At 43.8% G+C, this 21,491-nt stretch overlaps 2 pseudogenes; both read right to left on the bottom strand.

The window, feature by feature from the left end:
- Window positions 1-996: 996 nt before the first annotated feature.
- On the bottom strand, window positions 997-14,752 carry LOC110309000 (gamma-aminobutyric acid receptor-associated protein-like 2 pseudogene; annotated as a pseudogene).
- A 3,682-nt stretch (window positions 14,753-18,434) lies between these two features.
- Window positions 18,435-18,889, bottom strand: LOC115029051 (pancreatic progenitor cell differentiation and proliferation factor pseudogene; annotated as a pseudogene).
- Window positions 18,890-21,491: the final 2,602 nt, after the last annotated feature.

Genomic DNA, 21,491 nt, shown 5'->3' with positions numbered 1-21,491 from the left:
CTTAGAGCAGCCGTAACAAAGTCAGCAACAGAAATGCACTCACTCACTCACCGCTCTGAAGGCTAGAGATCTCAAATCATGTCCTCTCTGAAGGCTCCCGGTAAGAATGCTTTCTTGCCTCTTCCTTAATTCCAGGGGTTGCCAGAAATCTGTGGTTCTTTGGCTTATACATAGTTGGACAATCATGTTGCAATAGGGCTGCCTAGCATGTCTTTCTCGTGATTTTCTTCTATCTCTGTGTATGTGTGTGTGTCTTCTGTCTGTATTTTCTATGTGTATGTATGTGGGGGGGGGGGGAGGGTGCTTGCTCCTCTATGTGTGTTATCTCTTCTTTGTGTATTCTCCACATCAGAGCAACCAAGCATATTGCATTTAGGACTCATACTATTTCAGTGTGACCTCATGATCTTTAACTATTCCTCCAAGGTCCTATTTCCACACCAGGTCACATCCATGGATATCAGAAGTTAGAAAATTAATCACGTCTTTTTTTTTTTTTTTGCCTTTATAAGGAGGCTTGTTATTTTAATTAATTGTTTATAATTGTTAATTATTTACCTTAATAGTCTCAGAAAGAAGAACAGATTAGCTCAGTCCAACATGATTTGCAGTTGGCAAAATCTAGTGAAGCAAGTGTTCTGATTGCTAAGGATTTAATCTGGGTGCTTTTAATACTTAGCCATCTAACACTTTCAACATAATCCAGAACTATGCATCAGCCCCTCCTTTTCCCTTTACCACCACACCTACTGCCCTTCATTACAGAAATATCTTCATTAAATATGATTCCTAGAGGACAGGTTCCCTGGAGCATATAGCCATGAGGACAGTGCACAAAAAGAACACTGAAAAAAAAAAAAAAAAACTCTGTATGATAATTTACTAATCTAAGAAAACAAAACCTTCCAATATATTAAGAAATAAATCCAGTTACAAATGCACTAGTAGGTCTCTGGAGGCTCTGGCAGAGTAACTGAGAACAGCCAGTTATACAAGAGACACAAGCAGGAAGGGCGCACCTAGCCCAGCAAGGGCCTCAGAAGCCAAAAGTGTTCTCTCCACTGTAGGCCACATACAAGAATCCATCTTCATCTTTTTCCTTCTCATAAAGCTGTCCCATTATTAGGCTGGACTGTGGGACTGTCTTGTCCACAAACATGAAGATGGCCTTCTCGGAGGAAAGCTGGATATTTTTCCTGATGATCCACGTGAACTGAGCCACAGTGATGTCAGACGGGACCAAGTACTTCCTCTTGTCAATGTCAACAATCTGAGAGCCAAAGACTTTTTCCACGATCACCAGAACTCGGTTGGGGTACTTCGCTCTGATCTTCGCAGATTCCACGCATCTGTGTTCCAGCAAGTGGTCCTCCTTAAACAACAACGGAGGCAGTGGCGGCGGCAGCAGCAACAACTCAGTCACAGCTTTTTGAAGCACCTAATTTAACCCCCATCAAGAGTCCATTAGCCCAACCTGCAATTCTTTATTGAATACAATTCTTATTTTCTCTGTTTACTAACAGTATTGATAAAAGACCCTGAAACTACACACGTGTACACAGACAGACACACAAGATTGTGCACGCGCACACACATGCACACAAACACACACACACACAAGTTGGCCTCTCTATATAAGACTAACCAGTTTTGTTTAAAATGAAGAAGGAGCTGATTTTAGAATAATTCTCAACTGTGTTTGTCAATAGTCATAGTGCCATATCTTGAAATGGTATAGGCTGAACTTAGAACAATGACCATGAGGCTCTGTGTGTAGCCAAGTGTTAAAATGCATCTTTATAGTGGTGTGTGGATTTTCCAATAGTCACCATCTATGCTCACCTTTCTGGCTAGTCTGGTCAGGGGTGTGGTGTCCAGTTATAGAGTAAAGTTGACTGGCCTGTATGTGACCTCACCTTCTCTGTCATCTCAATGACTGAGTTATTTATTCATGGATTAAGTCCATCTTTCTTAAGGATGCATACAAGCGTGAGTCTCACGCTAAGAGGACTGTTGCTGTGAAACTTGTGACATTTCCTTCCATGGCTATTAATATTCATTACTATCAAGCGTTGTGCTCTGAAGCATTTCCCAGTGGTGAGTCAGATCACGTGGCCTCGGCCTGTTGGTTGACAGTGCAATCCAGCCATCACCTTGTACTTTGATAGAAGAATCTATTTGGGTAGGACATTCTATATGGTGTAATGACAGAATCAGTGCTTTTGTCATACTTCTAATGCAATCGTCATTACTTCTCTTAAATGCAAATATTTTTCAGGGCTTTATGATATCTTTGGGGGACTAAAGAAGCTAAAACAGTCTCATGTAGCCTAGTCTGATCTTAAACTTATATGTAGATGAGAATGACTGAATTTCTGATCCTCCTGCCTCCACCTCCCACATGTTACCATTCCTAGTTGATGCAGTTCTGGGGACCAGATCAATGGCTGTGTGCAGTGCTAGGATAGGAAAGCACTCTACCAAACGGACTAATGCTCAGATATATTATATCTTTTTATTCTAAAAGAACAGAGGATATATAAGATCACAAATATCAAAGAGAAGTTCTGAGCAAGATGGGCACACATGTAATCTTGACACTTGGGAAGCTGAGGCAGGAGGTTTACTATTTGGAAGCAACCTGAGCTACAGGCTGACTTGCATACAAGCCTGGGCTGGTATAGGGTGCTATCTCAAAGAGCCAGAATAATGGAAAGAAAGTGGAAAGTCTATTATTTTGACATTTATAATGGAACTTATAACAAGTTCTATAAAACGACAAGTGGAACTTGCTTCCATCTTTATGGTAACTATGGATATTGTTAATTGGCAACTTCAGATAGAACCCACAACTAGAAACCACTTGTGACTTGTGAGCTAATACTCCTGGAGGAAATACTCAACCCTGTCATTAATGATCCTTCCATCTCCTAGGGGTTTATTTTGGTTTGTTTTCTTTGTTTTGTTTTTTTGTTTCGTTTGCTTTTTGCTTTTCAAGACAAGGTTTCGCTGTGCAGCCCTGGCTGCCCTGGAACCCACTCTGTAGACCAGGCTGGCCTTGAATTCACAGAGATCTGTCTGCCTCTACCTCAAGGAGTAAGTCACGGCTGCCCAGCTTCTCTCCAAGGTTTTTATCCCATTGATTTATCTCTGAAACAGACTGCTTATGAGTACAATAGTGAGACAGACATGATGATCTATATCGTGAGTACACTAAATGAAGTAGGGCTGTTTGTTCGCTTGCTTGTTTTGACTTAAGTTCAGATACAAAGAAACAAAATCAGCACCTGGCAGGTAGGAAACCCTCTAGATGAGGTCTCAGAATGAAAAAGTGTTTCATTCTGTCTCTATGCATATAGGCTGCACTAAGACCATTGTATAGTATGCAAAAGTCTCTCAATTCTACCTTGAAGTATAATGCATATCTGGACATTATTAAATGTATTCATACTTAACATTGGATAATAATGTCCTTCAAGAACATTCATTCATATACGTTTGCCTAAGTAAAGAAAATATAGGACCTGTCTATTATTGGAGGGATCTAGTTTTTACTATTAAAAAAAAAATGTATTCAACTAACTATTGACTATTGACCACAAGGCCATAAACTAACCCATAGTTTAGCATCATGGTAGATGCCTGGTTTAAACTTTAAGTAAAGTTTTTCACAATTTCCTCTCTTTAGCTACTTTATGCCTACTTACCTTACTTACTCCAGAAGGATTTAAGACATCTTCATACCCACATACCCTCCACCCTGTATGTTACCTTGAGTTGGATTATCCATGCTTTAAATGCTGTGAAGACATTTTCCAACTTCATGAGGAGATTTCAGACATGTGTGTGCTTTTGGTTTGGGCTTTGTAGAGGGGTAAGATCTGTGGAGACTGGGGTGTGTAATACTTAAGAACAAATAAGTGAACCTCCCAGTATTTCAGGATCTGCTTTAGCTCATGTGGCTATCTCCTCCTGCCAGGCATGCATCTACCTACTGCTATTGGGTAACAAAGCACCAAGCAGCCAGCCTGAGGTTATTCAATACAACACCACCTTCATACAAAATGAAGATATAAAAGCTAACCCCACCCATGGAGTTCTCTCTCTCTCTCTCTCTCTCTCTCTCTCTCTCTCTCTCTTAAATTTTGTACATGCCCAAAAGTATCAGAAAGTCTGTAGCACAGTGAATAACATATTTTCTATGTAGAGGAGTCTTTCCTCACTGGTGCATGGGTTTGGGGAGAGATTAGATTCTCCCAATATGAAATCACCCAAAATTAAGTGACCCAAAACAGCACTGTGAGAACTGCAGGCACTTCTACAAAATGTGTAACATAGGAGAATTCTGGGCTGGACTAGGTTTTAGACAATATCAGAAGTTACCAGATGGTGCCTGGGATACAGTACAGTGGTCAAGAGCTTGCCCAGCATCCACAAGGTTCACCCCTCAGCACAGAAAATGATAATGAGGGAAAGGAGAGAGAAGAGGAGGAAGGGAAAGAAAATAACCTTATCACACCCAATGAAATCTGGCTCGCTTATCCAATTATCAAGCAGAAATTTAACAGCACTTCGGCATTAGACTGAGTCTCTTACATTTACCTTGTAGTAGCACAAAGCATAACCAGGCAGAGCTACCCTGTACCACCTGACTTCTTCCGCATTAGAATGACTCTTGTCTAGCTGTTCTCTTCCTGATCCATCTCTTCCTCCTGCCTGAGCTCTGAGGTGGGGAGAGTTATGTCCCAAAGTTCAGAAAAGGTTCACACAAAGATACTTAAAAAAAAAAAAAATGGAAGACCAACATGTGTCCACATCTTGGGGTGCAATTATAATAAAAAAAATTTGCTAAATGTTCATTGGGCAATCATAACAGTGGACATATGCAATCCTAGACTAAGAAAGCTGAGGCAGGAGGATTGGTATAAACTCAAGTCTAATTATTAGGTACTGTTCTTTAGTTAGTTTCTGACAAAACTAACTAAACCAACCCTTCTGAGGTGTTCAAATGTTCCCTCTGAAGGAAAGACAACTAAAAACTATTGGCTGTTCTAAATACTGAAGACCTAATATCATGGAAGATGCAGCAAGTGAAGATGGGTGCTTTAGAAAGGAGAGGTCAGGACATGGGCACTCAAAGATGACCCCCTGATCCATGGCTGGATGCTGTTGAAAATATGGATCAGAAACCTGGAGCTCAATATAAAATAGTCTATATTGATCTTGGAACCACATAAGCTTAGGTAAAGCATGAACTTAGCTTCTGGCAAAAGAGCACAAAGCAAGAATGGAGCCAAAAACACATCTTAGAATAATAAAACGCTGGTGCTGACACTAGCACAGTCAGGGAAGCAAGAAGATGACAGCTGTTGCAAGTCTCAACACAGAAGCCATTTAAAGAAGAGAGTCACCATTGCATACACTAGCAAGAGTTTGCTGAAAGGACTCTGATACAGCAGTCTCTAGTGAGACGATGCCGGGGCCTAGCAAACACAGGAGTGGATGTTCACAGTCAGCTATTGGATGGATCACAGGGACCCCAATGGAGGAGCTAGAGAAAGTACCCAAGGAGCTAAAGGGATTTGCAACCCTATAGGTGCAACAACATTATGAACTAACCAGTACCCCGGAGCTCTTGACTCTAGCTGCATATGTATCAAAAGATGGCCTAGTCGGCCATCACTGGAAAGAGAGGCCCATTGGACACACAAACTTTATATGTCTCAGTACAGGGGAACGCCAGGGCCAAAAAGTGGGAATGGGTGGGTAGGGGAGTGGGGGGGAGGGTATGGGGGACTTTTGGGATAGCATTGGAAATGTAATTGAGGAAAATACGTAATAAAAAAAATATTTTAAAAAAATCTTTCCAGGGGCTGGTGAGATGGCTCAGTGGGTAAGAGCACCTGACTGCTCTTCCGAAGGTCCAGAGTTCAAATCCCAGCAACCACATGGTGGCTCACAACCATCCGTAACAAGATCTGGCACCCTCTTCTGGAGTGTCTGAAGTCAGCTACAGTGTACTTACATATAATAAATAAATAAATCTTTAAAAAAAAAAAAATCTTTCCAAAAGAAGAAGAAGAAGAAGAACAAGAACAAGAACAAGAACAAGAAGAACAAGAACAAGAAGAACAAGAAGAAGAAGAGAGTCAGCAGTGTAGACGGCTACAGACACGGAGCAGCAGAGTCTGAGGGAACAGAGTCAGGGGCAGGCTGTGGGCCAAGGGAGGATGGTTGCATGAAGTCAGTCACATGGGGAAATTAGAAGCCAGATTATACTTCACTGACAGGTAGAGGTAAGTCAAACAGCTGAAGGTTTTCTTCTGAGCTCTGGTCTCTATAGTTTTTTAAACCCGTGAGACTTACTTCAGAGAGTTTACTGCACTTGCCATAAAGAGGCCTCATAAGTGAGTATTTCAACTGTACTTATGATGGGCTAAAAAGATGGCTTAGAAGTTAAGAGCATACACTGCTCTTCCAGAGGACCCGAATTCAGTTCCCAGCACACATATTAGTGGCTCACAACTGCCTGTAATTCCAGTTTGAGAGGATCACATACCTCTGGCTTCTGAGAGCACCTGAACTCACAGGTACACAGGCACACACAATAGACACATGATTTTTAAAATATTAAATAAACCTTAAAATCAAATATATTTATGTGGCTAGTGTATAAATACCAACACAGCAGGTAAAATAAATCAGTATGATAGAAAGTCAGGCACATTAGAAAGCCTTAAATAGGGTTAACACAGGCACATAACAAAATAAGGTAGAGGCCGTTGAAAAGTCACGTCACCTTTGTAACCATTGTTATATGCTTATGCCCACTGTACCCTGTAGGAACATGCTGTGTTAAGAACCTCTGAGAAATTAATGACTGACTCTGACCTTTCTCCTTATCCATAGATTAGAAGTGTAATAGACTACCATGTCATTCTAACACGAGCTCAATAAGCATATAATAAAATGAAAACAGATAGTCTGTGAACTCTCAGATGAACCCTGTCGTGTTGCCCTCAACTTAGAAATCTGCTTTTAGAAGGAAGAAAGGTGGCAGTTGGGATCCAGTGGATAAAGTGTTTACAAAGAAACAAACACAGTAGAGGGCTGGAGAGACAGCCGTGCAGTTAAAAGGGTTTATTGTTCTCCCGGAGGGCCTGAGCTTGGTTTCTGGCACTCATGAGGGTTCCCAAGGCCAGCTCCAGACATCCGATGCCCTCTCCTGGCCTCAGTGGCCATTGTACACACATGCACATACCCACACAGAGACATACACATATACGCGCAGTTTTTAAAAACAGGATAAATTTGTAATCTAAATACAACATATTGGGCTAAAAATGTAAGCCAGTGGTTAGGTTGATCAAATTAAAATCCATCCGTTCATCCGTGTTTTTCCTATCAAAAAGGCTTCCTTTGCTCCTTCCTTTGCCCCGGTCACGGAGCAGATTACAAGAGAGAAAGGCTCATCCAAATAGAACACACCTTTAGCCTTGGAGCTGCTGCACCTCCTAGGCTTCTATAATTGCACTATCACTTTATTTCACATACTAATCTTATGAAGTTGGTATAAAGGCAAAGGAAGCCTTGTGGGTTTTGAATTTTATAGTCACACTTTGAGACATAGTCTGGTGCTAATGACTACAATGGAGAATCTTCTATTGGCCATTTCTGGGCAAGAAGACAGACTGAATAAAAAGAAATGAACACACATATACTCTGAAAAGGTATGATGGATTCGAGCACACATATCCATGAGCACACACTGCACAAAACACACTGAGGAGTTTTACATAAGCAATTGGTCCCTGTCCTTGGGATGCTTCCAGTCTGGCAAGCAAGACAGAAGACAGACAGTAAATAAACAAATGAGACAGTAATGGAAGTTAGTGTGCAGCATTTTTTAAATTATTACAGAAAATAAATCAAGAGCAGGAAAATACAGATTACAGTAGCATCGTCAAGATAGGATTAATTTGGGGTGGGTGTTATATGGAGCTAATGAAATCCCAAAGCTATCTGGAGAAAGCCATCCAGTCATGAAGAATAAGCAGAACTGGCTCTTATGCATAGGAACAGCAAGTAGAGGGTGGGGTGATGGCAGAGAGCAGCAGGAGATCAGGAAGGAAGGCAGGATGGAGCATGAGATAAGAGGATCTGGGGAAGTTTTGAGCAAAGGAGTAGCAAGATCTACGTTATCACTTTCAAGTATTATCTTGCAACTATAGGGGGGAGGGGTTGTAACTCAGACCCACATGGTAGAAACAATTCTAAAAATACTTTTAAAGTAAGTTTGGTTGGCTAAGGGTAAGGTGACAGGGTGAGGGAGAAAGGATGTCACCAAGGATCAGGGTTTGACTTTACCCTTCAGAAGAGGGAAACTGCCTTTGAAGGAAATAGGTAAGGGTACAGAAATGGGTTTGGAGGGAAGGGGAGCCATCACTCGTTTTGAAATCTGTGATATCTGAGATGTCACTGATTGCCACCTGGAGATTTCAGCTAAGCTCTAGAGTCTGACTGGCAGAAGAAGCTGATGGAGGATCACAGGAGAGGTGAGGGGCAAGCTTGCCCTGGCCTGTGCTAGAGGACCTAGTGAGAGCTCCCTGCCACTGACGACACTGAATTCGAGATCTTTTCCATAAAAGCTTTCAAAATGAACTTCCCTCAAGTCCTCAGGCTAGAATTTGTCTCATCATTAATCATAGGGCATATGTTAAATACGATATATTGTGCTGCTTACAAAGGAAAAATTTCAAAAGATAAGGGAAACAAAAGAGCCCTGAGAGGAGAAAGATCAAGGCCCCTTGATTTTATCTTTTACTTTGTCTTCATTCCGGCAGGTCGAGGACAGTCACCTATACCCTTGCCACCCAAAGCTCTCAGCCTCGTGCTTATCATCACAACCCACTAGCCAAGGCCTTCACCAAAAAATCCAGGAGTTCGGCAGAATATAGTGGCAAGCGCTTGGAATCCCAGCACTGGATAACTTGTGGCAAGAGGGTTTCAAGTTTGAGGCTTTGAAGGGAGAACCTGTCCCAAATTAAATAGAGGAATAATCCTGCTCCTGGCTAAGGCAAAATACCACATTCCAAGACAAGAGACATGTGAGTCTGATAATCAGCAAGGATGAATGCCATAGATAATATTCAGTATGACGGAGGCTCTGCCCTTTTTCTTTGCACTCTCCCAAGCCCTACTCTCTTGTAATAAACCTGAAAAACAGACCTTGTGACATTGGCTGCTCTATTCTTTCCCCATATGTCTGCTCATGTGATCATACCGGTATCCTTGGTTACCTCTGCAATATTCAAGTGACTCTCAAATAGAACACAATCAGCCAGTGAGAGGGCACAGCTACAAGTAGTCACTGCTCCATATGATGCCTTCTCTAAGGATAAGAGGCAGACTGAGACTCTCAGGGGGGAAAAATATCCCATTTATTCAACATTTATCAACCATTTTCTAGGTTTGGGAAACTAGGCCTTAAGGAGAAGATTCAAAGAAATGGCATATCTGTGTCCTTTCTCAAGTCCCATACCTTTTCTCGGGTCGTAAATTTTTACCTTGACCAAACAAGTTTCCAGGAAGAACAACCACACAGGTCACTCTTTCTGCTCTGAAGCTGTGGGTCTCACCTGGAGATGATATTGCCCCATCACTCAGGGGACTATTGGGCAAAATCTGGAGACACATTTGGTTTTCCCAATTGGAGGAAGTTTCATGGAGATTGAGGATGCTCCTAGCACACAGTAGGTAGTCAGGGATGTTACAATTCATCCTACATTGTACAGGACAGTCCTTGCACCTACTATAAAGAAATGCTCAGTGCAAACTGGCAGTAGTTTCTTACCTTGAGACCCTCATTCTAAAATGTCTTCATTTTATCCATTTTATCTTTCCAGAATATACAACTTCATTTGCCTCCTTCATCCTAGCCTAGGGCACAGTTCATGCCTCTCGTTCATTAAGACATGGGAAGTGGGAGAGAAAGGAACCGTGTCTCCTTTCATAGCTTGCTGGTAGCCAGCTGGTGGTCTTCCCAGGATCCCTTTCTCTTGCCAATCAAGCCCCCCCCCACCAAAACAAACAAACAAACAAAAAACAAAAAACAAACAAACAAACAAAAAAAACCTCCTTCAAAGGAAGCAAGAGTCTGAGCCAATAACTGCACAGCAAACATTCATCTTTCCCAGAGTTCCTTGACATTCCTTCCACATGCTAGTTTCAGTCCTGTTTTCTCCCTCCACCCTTATATTCTCTTTGACGCACTGTAATTTCTTCCTCACCCTGATTTTACCTAACTGAATTCACCTGCTTCTGCCAAGATCTAGTTCAAATGTTGGTTAATCTGCTCACTCTAGCTCTTCCGTGTTGTGGTGATGAGCCGCCGTGCTGCCCCACCCCCACCAAAGCACACTCCCATGTGTGGTCATTCTGTTCCCCCACGGTCAGTAACTAGGAGCTATGACTTCACATGATCCCCAGCTAAACCACGTGCTCCTACAGGTACAATTTGTTTAGGGGAGAAGAGCTCGTGCATTCACCTACGAGTGTTTCCATGGAGAAGGGAACACGTGTGATGGAGTCATGTGACAGCCTTGGGTATCATTCATCTGGAGACAGAACTCTGTCACATAGTCCATGTCCCTAAGTTCCCAGGGATCCCTGCTTTCCACCTCATTATCACCGAGGATAAGAGGAGGACATCCCACGCCCGACTCAGGCCCTCACACATGGGAAGCTAGCACCTTGCCAACTGAACTGTCTCCACCTGCTACCAATTTCTAATTAGAAAACAATCATTTATTTTCAATCGTACTTGACTGAGAAGTACTAAGTCACATAGCCCAAATGACTTCAGGAAAATGAGATGACATCTTAGACGAAATAGTGTTGGAGATATGTTTAAATAGAGGAACTTTAAGAAAGAAACAGCAAAAGCAATTTCACATGTCAAGTTCTGAAAGAATCCTTTGGGTTTAAGATTGGAAGAAAAAAGGAGCATCCCTCCCTCCAGGTAAAGACATGTGAGTGAAGTCTTATTTCCAATACCAGCAAGACTGTGGATCCTTTTAAACGGAGTAGGTGGAAGCCTTGTAAGATGGATCAACAGCAAAGATGCTTGCTGCTAAGCCAGAGGAAAACCTGAGTTCAATACCCATGACCCACATGATGATGAAAGGAGAGAATCCTCTCTGACTTCCACATGAGTGCAGTGGCAAGTACACACACACACACACACACACACACACACACACACACGATGTAATTAAAAGAAACAAAAGCAGCCGGGCGTGGTGGCGCACGCCTTTAATCCCAGCACTTGGGAGGCAGAGGCAGGCGGATTTCTGAGTTCGAGGCCAGCCTGGTCTACAGAGTGAGTTCCAGGACAGCCAGGACTACACAGAGAAACCCTGTCTCGAAAAACCAAAAAAAAAAAAAAGAAACAAAAGCACATTTAAAAAAAATAATAAAGAGTAGGTTATGAGAATGAATAATGGGTGTTTCTGTAAATGGGAAGCAGTCAGCTCTGACATTAACAAAAGTGATGAGTCACCTTTGCTCAGCATCAGAAAGAAGCCGGAGGAGCATTCAGACATTTTCTACCTAGGTAAGAACAACAGCTCTTTGGCTTGACTGTGTCCACGGAGAACATCAAAGTGTTCAGCACCCTTAACTTCTCACTGAAAATGCAAGCTAAATCCAAGCAGGTGCCCTTAGTTGCCTGTCATTATGACATAACACTTAGGGGAGCAGGGATAGAAAAGGTGACTTCAGACACAAGCTATCCTAATAGTCAAATGTCACTCAACTAGAATTCTACATCAGCTAATTCCTTCCTGTTTGAGTTTGACAAGTCATGGGCTTTGGTCATGCCAAGGTCTTGTTGTTTCACCGAAACCCATCAAGGGTTAAATGGGATGTCTGTGAAGAACATAACAACAGACACGGGGTGTGTGAATGGTGCCCAGAAAATGAGAGGAGAGCAGCCACTCCCCTCATGTACACTTACTCTGCCTTTCAACGTGCATGCCTTTCCTGTCTTTGGATAGCATGTTCTCGGGTTCTCCAGAAACCCACTTCCTTTGAGCTTGCTCCATGCCCTTTCCCATCTCACGGTCACCTTGGCTTCCCTTCCCTGGTTCATCTCGTCTCATCTTGGGAGAGAGGATGCGTTTAAAATGACGTGAAGCGACCTGTCTGCAAACACTGAGGTTCCCAGCAAAATGGGAACGGTTGCAAGTGCTCATATGTGTGGACCACATCTCTTGAGAGTTCCAAAGCAGGAAATGGGATCCTGCCAGCAGGGTCACACAGTCATATAAAGTGAAGCATGCACTATAAACCACCAGTTCAGCCACGTCGGGTTTGGTTATAACCACAGCAAAACTGGAGCCCACTCACACTCACTCACAGTGACCTTTACACCCATCTGGGTTGGTTAGTAACTTATTTTAACAGATTGTCTATACAAGATGGGGTTTTATGACTGGTATCAGTCCAAAGGTGGAGGAAATGTGGTTAGCTGTATTTTCTAGTGCATGTAATTCCCTTGAACTGCAACAGCAGATGGGCTCCTGGAGAGAGGCTTCTCCTTGTTTTCTTTTTTGAATAGAGAAAATAGGCAACAAGCAAAAAGCATAAAATGAACGTAACTGTCGTTCCCAGTCGGGAACGTACTCTCTTAAGAGAATTCATTCATCATCACACAAAATAATGATTTCCACAAAACAATTTTCTTTCCCCCAAGCCTATTCTCTGGTGTTTATGGGGCAGCAGGATGAGCCTGTCTGTAGATAAAAACCGTAAGATGCGGAAACAGAACACAGGATGTTGGTTGCCACCAAGTCAGCATGAAGAAATGAGAAGCGAGACTCTGTTATATAAACTAAAAATCATCCTGGGAGCCTAGAAATGATGACTCTTTCCTTGCTGACCATGCCATACTCTTTGAGAAGATTGAAAGACATTACATTTGCTATAGGTATGTGGCATGTACATTTCAAAAATCAAAAATGGATTCCCACAGGCCTGAGAGGTCCAAGGGGGAAAGAGACACATTAGACTGTTTGTCCTCTGGGTAGAAGCTCTCAAAAACAAAGAGCTGTAATGAGCCCTCTGCTACGTGCTGGGAAAGAACAAACTAAGAGCTAGAAGGTTCTTTGCAGGGAGAGGGCAGGTGTGAAGTCAGCCCTGTGAATGTCTGGTTTGGTTTTTTATTTGCATGCATCTGGTTCCTCTTCGTTTCCCCTGAAGTGGAAGTTACCAAAGTATCACAAGAATGCTGGCCTCACAATGTTCTATGGGCCCAGAACAAGGAAATCAGCAGATGAGAACACAGCTACCTGTTCTTGGAAATTTCATAGCACAAGGAAAAGAAAGAGAAAACAGGGAGATCAGATAAACCCCTCCAATTAAGTAGACATGCTGTATAATGTTTAGCCAAATTAAATCTCTTAACATTGACGTTTACCCATCATTAAGCCTTGTGTAATTACACCAGGGGAAAACACCTTCCATTGGCAGGCGCAGATGTGGGCTTGAGGACAGTCAGTTACCTTTTCCTACAGCAGGTTTGTCTCACACCAGTGCTGTGGCTTAAATAAGTAAGCTCTTCAAAGACCACAGATCAAGGACAAGTCAGACCTCCATCCTGATAGAGAATAAAAGGGACTGAGGCACACACCTTTAATCCCAGCAGGTGAATCTGCCAGTTTGAGGCTAGCCTCATCTACCTAGAAAATTCCAGGCCAACCAGAGCCACATAATGAGACCTTGTCTCAAAAAAAAAAAAAAAAAAAAAATTAGGGGGTGGGATGAAGAAGGGGCAAGGGACAGAGGGAAAGAACAAAGGAGAAAATCTGAACAAAATTGGTCTCAAAGGCTGGGGAGTCATCTATAATGGAGCAATGGAGTAGGTGACTCCAAGATGGTACTGGGAAACCCAGCCACTGCCTCCCTCTCCCCTTGTGTTTTTTGTTTGTTTGTTTGGGTGGTTGGTTGGTTAGTTGGTTGGTTTTTGACAAAGATGTGCCTTTTTTGTCTATAAAGATGATGCTCTTGACTGAGGTCTCCAGAGCTTCCAGGTGAGAGACACATGCAAATGGTTTCTTTGTGGTCAGCTCTCCACCAGGAAAGCAACCCAAGTGTCCACATGAAAATGAGACAGTCCGGGCCTCCCACTTTGCTTGAACAATTTCCATATCCATATCCAGTAGGACAGGTTTTCCTGGGACAGGCCTACAACCACCAGCGCATGTCTCACCATGTAGAGACTCAACAGCAGGCATGGTGACCTGCACTCCTCATGACAGAGCTGGGCACACAATGCACACCCACGTGAAAGAGGAAGGGAAGCCAAAGTGGGCAAAACTTTCCACCCCTGTGCCTCCAAAGTACCAAGAAAGAGGGGGAGGGTGCGGGGGGAGGGTGGCGTGGGGAGGGCAGCTCCCTCTTCAGAGGCAAGCCCAGACCTTTCCCTTTGTGGTTTTGTTTTGTACATTGAAGCAGGAATCCCAACAGAAGGTGGGGTGAGAGACATCACCCTGAAGCTTCTGGGTATAAAACTAACCACCTCTGGAGACAGTAACTGTGCACTTTCTCTGCTTGGCTCTTCCTGAAGGCTGCTTCCTTTAGGAGCAAATAAGGCAAAGGTACCTCCTCTGTTTCTTACCGGCATGGAAACTTTCTCTTCTCTCACTGGCTGCGGAACCCAGCCGGTCAGTTGTAGGGCACATCCACTGTCCATTTCTGTGGATCATTTTCCAGGTCTTCGCTGGCCCATCAGTACATGGGGAAGGCAGTTCTTGCTAGCATAGTGACTTTTGCTACAGATTTAGAATGGAGACGTTTCCAACTGCTTCAGCTGCTCAGTCGCTGGTAGCCATTACCCAGCATGTCCACCAACGTCTTAGTGTCTCAGTGTCATCCCAAAATACACTGCAACCATCCTCGCAGATCTCTGTAAGAGTTGAATAAGCTAACAACACTTCTACCACTTACACAGCAGGGCAGAAAGATGAACAAGGAAGGCTATCATCCAAGGAGCCCACAGTCCACTCTTAGTGACAGAATGTAAACAAACAATCATACAATAAGTCTGAATTCCTGCCTTAATTTTTCTAAATTCCATACATTAAATGTTCCAGGATGGTTATGGGAGTGCAAGCCTGTAATTCCAGCACCTGGGAGGTGAAAGCAGGGGGATGAGGAGATAGAGAGCAGCCTCTGCCACATATTGAGTTTAAGGCCAGCCTGGACTACAGGAGACCCTGCTTTGAAAACAACGGTGTTTTGGACTGCAGATGTAGCTCGGTATCTAACTTAAAAAAGAACCCAGATTTGATTTTCTCATCTTCACTAAAACATGGTAACACTCCATGTCTGTAACCCCAGCACTCAGGAGGTAAGGGAATCAAGAGTTCAAAGTCATCCTTGTCTACGTGATGAGTTCGAGACCAGCCTGGGCTACAGGACACCCTGCCTAAGAAAGAAAGAAAAAGAAAAAAGAAAGGAAGGGAAAGGAAGGGAAGGGGAGGGGAGGGGAGGGGAGGGGAGGGGAGGGGAGGGGAGGGGAGGGGAGGGGAGGGGAGGGGAGGGGAGGGGAGGGGAGGGGAGGGGAGGGGAGGGGAGGGGAGGGGAGGGGAGGGGAGGGGAGGGGAGGGGAGGGGAGGGGAGGGGAGGGGAGGGGAGGGGAGGGGAGGGGAGGGGAGGGGAGGGGAGAGGAGAGGAGAGGAGAGGAGAGGAGAGGAGAGGAGAGGAGAGGAGAGGAGAGGAGAGGAGAGGAGAGGAGAGGAGAGGAGAGGAGAGGAGAGGAGAGGAGAGGAGAGGAGAGGAGAGGAGAGGAGAGGAGAGGAGAGGAAAGGAAAGAGAGAGGGAATAAGAGACAGAGAGGGCGATTTCAGAGGCATGCCTTGGATCAGTGAATACAAGCTAAATATTTTTTATCCCACATATTCTTGAAAGATCTACGAACTTAAGCTGCGTGTCTTCTTGGTGAGGCTCTGTCATTCATTTGTGTCTCAATCTCCTAACCTACCTGTTACTGTATTCTCTTGGGCAAAGAGACTACTCAAAAAAAGACAGAACACTATGCTGTGGGCATCCTAATAAATTCATTCTCATAACTAAAGCAAAACTGTGAAAAATAAGAAGAGAAGATTTAGGATTCCCACCTTCCTGAGTACAAATATCCACACAGCCATGAACCTAAGAAACGTCTTAAAGTCTGTATTAATGGCCAACATGGCTGCCTCTCAGGTTGTTAATCATAATAGAGAATGAATGAGTTCCAAAGAGATCAAGGCTGCTATTCTGACACAATTCCCAAGATTCACAGGCTGAATCATATCTGCCATCTTTAGGTAACTTGGATCTAACAATACCAAGTTTGGACAATATGACCAAAATGTATGTTCTGTCCTTTAAGCATTATATCACAATAACAACACTATATATTTCTTCCACTGAAACTGGGAACAAAACAAAAGGAAACAAAAATCTTAAAAATGTTTCCATCTCACATGCTCCAAATATTTTAGGAGTCTTTCTGACTGTTACTTTGATGTATAGGCCAAACAGGATAAAACCATGAAAGGCAGTCTGCTAATGAACACAAGGAACTTGATGTAGTTGTAATAGCCAGTTTGGCTAGTTTTATGGGTGTGTGTACATTTAATTTTGAGTTGAGCAATATCCAATTTGGCAGTGAGATAGAATAATATAAGTCTTTCAGCTTGTTTGTTTTAATTACTAACAACCAGAGAAAAGCTATTCACTACCGCCAAGGAACTGAAAACTCAGCTGTGAGCCCCCGCACTTGTACACTGCCGTCAGTACACCTAAAATGAGTGTTGTTTCTTCAGGAGTTGCAAAAGCTGACTAAGTGTGACAGTGCACACCTTTCATCTCAGCACTTGGGAGGAAGAGGCAGCTGGTTTCTGTCCAGTTCAAAATCAGCATGGTCTATAATAGTGAGACCGTACCTCAAAAAAAAAAAAAAAAACAGAAAAAACAAAAACAAAAAAACAACAACGGGAGAAGTGATAACTAAAAAAGACAGATTGGTAGACAGATTATATTAAGTTTTGAGAAATTACTTTCTTTTTAAAGGGTGAGCTACATAGCAAGACTCTGAAAATAAAAAGAATAGAGTGAAGTCGTATTTGTAAAATGTTTAAAGGACTTTTTATTTTAAGTAGTTTGCCTATATAGTATACGCATAAATCACTTGAGTGCGTCAGGCCCATGGAGGTCAGAAGAAGGCACTGAGTGCCCTGAAACTGGACTTACAGATGGTTACAAACCACCACATAGGTGCTAGGAACCCAACCCAGGCCTTTTGCAAGAACAAGTGCTTTTTACCACTGAGCCATCTCTCCAGCTTCCCAGTGAAGCAAACTCAAGAGTAAGTTTTCCCTAAAGCTGTGCTCCCAACGGCTGTTGCTCTAAATGTTTTTCAAATGAGCCAGCTCGACCTGAGTCAGAAAGAGAAATACCAGCTCCATACAGTTGCCGAGTGCCTGTCCCCTGCTCCACCATCTTCACTGGCCTCTTGGGCCTGCCCCTGCAACGTCACTCTCGTGGATTCACTATTTGCAATGCTCTCCCAGGCTCCAGCATGGCTATACCTTCTCCCTAGTTGGTGCCATTTAAGTCTCTACTCTAACGTCAGCAGAAAGCCACCTTAGCTGTCTGCCTCTGTGAACTTCAGAGGTCAAGTGAAGGTCCAAAAGATGATGATTCGGATATGAATAACTGGCCATTACTTGAAGTCCTGATTGTGGTTGAAGAATTGGCTCGGTGGTTAACAGTACATGACACTCCTGCAGAGGACTCTCGTTTGGTTCCCAGCACCCATGTTGAGCAGCGCACAACTGCTTGTAACTCCAGCTCTTGGGCAGAAGCCACCACCTCTGACCTCCTTGGACTTGTACACAAGCATTAATGGGGGGGGGGGGGCATGCGCGCACGTGCGCCACACACATAATTATAAATAATAAAAATTTTTTTCATTTTATGTGTATGAGTATTTTATGTGTATGAGTGTTTGTATGGATGTCTATGAACCACATTCAGGCCTGGTACCTGAGATGTCAGAAGAGGGCATTAGATCCCCTGAAACTGTACTTACACAAAATTGAGTCAGGGCCCTCTGCAAGAGCAGCAAGTGGGTTTTTGTTTTTGGTTTGGTTTGGTTTTGGTTTTTTTTTTTTTTTTTTTTTTTGGAGGGTGGTTGCTGTGAGTTTATTTTCTGCTTTGTGCAAGACACAGTTATGGGGTCAGGAAAACTCAGTGCTGTGAACCAAGAGGGGGCTCCCTCTAGTCCTGCTGGTGTCTGTTGTTCAGCCTTCCTAGTTTACAGGGAGGCTTGAGAGGGTAGGCTCTGACCTAGCACCCTTAAGCTTGGGCAGGCTGCTGATTCTGATAGGTCAGGAAAGGGTCCTGGGGTTGGTCTGGCCAGGATGGATGACTGGCTGCTTCTTCATGGTTTCAGGAGCCAGACCAAAGGTGATGGGGCTTTTGGAGACCTGGTGGGATTCTGCCGAGCGCTCTGGAGACTCCAACACTGTAGTCATGAATGGGAGGGTGGATTTCCCGGAAAAAAAAGTTGGCCCACCAGTGGCAGGGTCGGCTTTGGGAAGACCCGGGGAATGGGGTACAGCGTCCCCTGGGTGCTCGGCACTTCCACCAGATCTATTGCTGAACGAGGAGCCCAGGGGTAATAGTCATGGGTAGCCAGGAGCGAGCCGCTGGAAGGGATGGCTGCCAGGCACTTGGCGTCAGGGCCGAGGCACTTGGCGGAGACTCCCTTCCTTGCTAGGCTGCGAAGCCCATTTGCAAAGATAACCCACGAAACACCCACGCGCGCTATGCGCACGCGCATCCTTAGTTGCTTTCCTGCACGGCCACAGACGCATCACTCGCAGCAAGTGTTAACTGCTGAAATATCTCTTCATACCCACAAAAAATTAAATGTTTAAGTTGCCTCGACTGAGTTTTCGTGGAACTGTATACAATTGAAATAGAAGTTGTTCTCCCACAGGTCCTGGATTTTACTCTGATTTTGTTTTAAAAGCTCCTAGTCACTCGCTGACCAGAACCCACCCTCCTTGGGTGCCATCTAAGGTCTTCTGAACCTATACTGCCAGCTGTCTCTGCTATATTCCATTCAGGCTGACTGGCTCCTGATGGGAATCCTGCCAGTCTCTTGTGCTCCCATAGTTTGACCAGTGCTGAGAATTTCCTGTCCCACCATTATTCTTCATGAGCTCAAACTCCATGTTTAAAGCTTTTCTTTCTCAAGAACCTCCCTCTGGTTAAAACTCCTCCATCAGGGCCGGGCGTGGTGGTGCACACCTTTAATCCCAGCACTTGGGAGGCAGAGGCAGGCGAATTTCTGAGTTCAAGGCCAGCCTGGTCTACAGAGTGAGTTCCAGGACAGCCAGGGCTACACAGAGAAACCCTGTCTCGGAAAAAAAAAAAAAAAAAAAAAAAAAAATCGCTTTGCACTGCATGTATGGTCAGAACAAAGCCAAACCTTGCACAAGCTGTCAGCTAACATGTGGGGGAAACGCCTGGGTGTGGTTCATCTTTTCCTCCAGGTGTCCATCTTAGGGCAGAGGGTTTAGGTTATCACTTCATTAAATTCTATTTCTTTACCAGAAAATTAGAATGAGGTAGTCTGTAAGAACAATTCCAGGAAATCAACTGCCCTGGCCTTTCTGAAATCCCAGATCTTAGCTCTCGCCAGACTCACAGGTTTAGAACAAGCGACTTCTTCCCAAAAGTAGTCATCTTTATGATGTTATAAGTTATTTGACCTCAGTTGTATCTTCTGAAAAACATGGGAATGGCCATTGTAAACCACCCCTTAGGTTGTTTTGGGAATGAGTTTTAGTATCACTGACAGCATCTGGCCTACGTGTCAAATGCTACCACCATGTGATGTCTTCCCTAGGGAAAGAGATATCCATATAGCTGATAACTAGCTGTGTCCGATGTCGTAGTTAGCTGTTGCTCGGCCTACAGAAGTGAAAAGCATCTGCATTTGTTCTGCATCCATATGACATCGGAAATTCCAGCTCCTCGTGGACTACGGCTCACACAGGCTAGTGAACCCAAATGGCCACCCAACCGAGAGAGCTACCAATATATAAATGAGCCCTGCTAATGGGCATCCCCAGTGACTCACAGAACACACACACACACCTATCCACATCACGCCACAGACTCAATCAAAGCAGGTCAGGGAAGATCAAAGTGAGAAGCCAGTTTTCTGTAGGCTTTTATAGTGAGTGATTCCGAGGGATCTGCGGGACTCTGGCCATCAGGTGCACAACCAAAAGACTCCTTTCCCCATTCATTTCTCCCCTCTGCCATGCTGTCTCTTTATCCCAGAATCAATATGCCTGCCAGGAGTTATGTTTAAGGCACAAGTTAAGAAATCCGTCTCTACTTATGGGTCATTCACCCTGTTAAATACGAATGGTAGGCTCTGTAATTGAGGTAGTCCACTGTACTAGTTAGCTCTCTGTGCTACTCGTTAAGTTTGCCGTTTTGTTTCTTTGTTTGTTTGGTCAAGTTGATACAAGCTAGGATCCTCTGGAAGGAAGGAAACTCAATTGAAAAAAAGAAAAGAAAAGAAAAAGAAACCTCAGTCAGATTTGCCTGTAGAGCAGTTATGGAAATGCTGAAATCAGCAGAATTAGTTTTCTTCAGACAAGCTCCCTAAATGGTTATCCAATACCAAATGGTCAGTCCTGAAAGCACATATATGCACACATCACTGAACGTACTCAGTGGATTGTATTTGTGTGTGTGTGTGTGTGTGTGTGTTTCTGTGTGTGTGTCTGTGTGTTTCTGTGTGTGTGTTTCTGTGTGTGTGTGTGTTTCTCTGTGTGTGTGTGTGTGTTTCTCTGTGTGTCTGTGTGTCTGTGTGTGTGTGTCTGTGTGTGTATGATAACAGCAATTAAAAAGAGGCAATGAATTTGATAGGAACTAAGAAGAGAGAAGAGCAAGGGAAGAAAGAAAGGAAAGGCGAGAAAATGATAGAATTGTATTTTAATTTAAATAGAAAAAAATTAAAATTGGCCTGTGGTAGTCAACTCTGTGGAGCCGTTTCCTGGTTAATGATTGATGTGAGAGAGCCCAGCCTACTGTGAGCCGATATCAGCACACCCCTGAGCAGGTGGCCCTAGGTTATATAGAAAAGCATGCTGAGCGAGCCATAGAGAGAGCAAGCCAGAAAGTGGCATCATTCCACGACCTCAGCTTCATTCTGCTCTTTCCACCAGGTCCCTCCCTTGAATTCTTAGCCTGGAGTCCCTTCTATAAGTTGTAAGCTAAAACAGGCCCTTTCCTCCTTAGGTTGCTTTGGTCATGATGCTTCTCATAGCGATAGAAAGAACACCCACCTTCCGGATAAGGATCGTGTGTTGCCTAATTCACTCTCATGTTTTCCTATTAAACCTACGCTCACGTCTCAG

The sequence above is a fragment of the Mus caroli genome, unplaced genomic scaffold (genome assembly GCF_978045245.1).
Source record: "Mus caroli unplaced genomic scaffold, Mus_caroli_1 scaffold_12, whole genome shotgun sequence".
In the NCBI taxonomy this organism is placed as follows: domain Eukaryota; kingdom Metazoa; phylum Chordata; class Mammalia; order Rodentia; family Muridae; genus Mus; species Mus caroli.
The sequence above is the reverse complement of the archived record's forward strand: the minus strand, read 5'-3'. Positions and strand labels throughout refer to the sequence as shown.